A 716-nucleotide genomic window follows, 5' to 3' on the forward strand; every position below is an offset into this window, starting at 1 on the left:
GGGGTTCCGTCAAAGACTTTTCCAATTTGTTTTTAGAACAAGTTTTTAAGTATGAGAAACGCTTTTAACTTGTAATCTCCAGTGTAACATTACCGTAATGAACCAAAACTGTAAGTGTTCCGTACAAGTGGATATTAAATTTCATGCGCAGATTGATTGTATTCATTATTCGTAGTCTTGTCTTGAAGTTTGACTCAAGTTGACCGTTTTGGAGATTAAGGAATGTAGCGTCTTTTAATTTTTGTATATTTACAAGCGGGAAATGCAAACTTCGGCGCTCTATCCATTTGATTAAACTCTTCAAATCGTTTTCGCCAGTCAAACACACTTTAACATGCTCAATGTATAGTTTTCTTTATTAATCATGTCTTGGTCATCAACTACTATTTCATCTTCAAAATTTTTTACTCTCAAAATCGTGCTTACGGTATGCAAAGTGTCACTTCTGAAGGCTCTTTTGGTGGGGTTCCGCTTTAGCAAACGTTGCTATAACAACCGGCACTGACCGAGAGCGTGGCGTCGGTTCGGAAGGACTAGAACCAGCTGTGGTTTAATTTGGTTTACGTTCGGTTACATTAACAACCAGTAGGAACGGAAAGATCGCAATAACATCGAGATAAAGAGTTTTCTGCGATTCGCTTTGCTTTGAGCTCGAAATCTGAAACTTGTAGACTGAATTTGTAAATTGAACTCTGCGGGTTCCGTCATCTCGAGGA

The 716-nt window shown here is 38.4% G+C and overlaps 1 protein-coding gene across 1 annotated transcript in view; it reads left to right on the plus strand.

The window, feature by feature from the left end:
• The first annotated feature begins 340 nt into the window (after positions 1-340).
• The window catches only part of LOC137996114 (rootletin-like), a 19815-nt gene continuing 19439 nt past the window's right edge, over positions 341-716 (plus strand). Inside the window, exon 1 of the mRNA XM_068841542.1 lies at positions 341-716. This exon is cut by the window's right edge and continues 178 nt beyond it. The gene's annotated coding sequence lies outside the window, so the exon portion shown is untranslated.

The sequence above is a fragment of the Montipora foliosa genome, chromosome 3, assembly GCF_036669935.1.
Source record: "Montipora foliosa isolate CH-2021 chromosome 3, ASM3666993v2, whole genome shotgun sequence".
In the NCBI taxonomy this organism is placed as follows: domain Eukaryota; kingdom Metazoa; phylum Cnidaria; class Anthozoa; order Scleractinia; family Acroporidae; genus Montipora; species Montipora foliosa.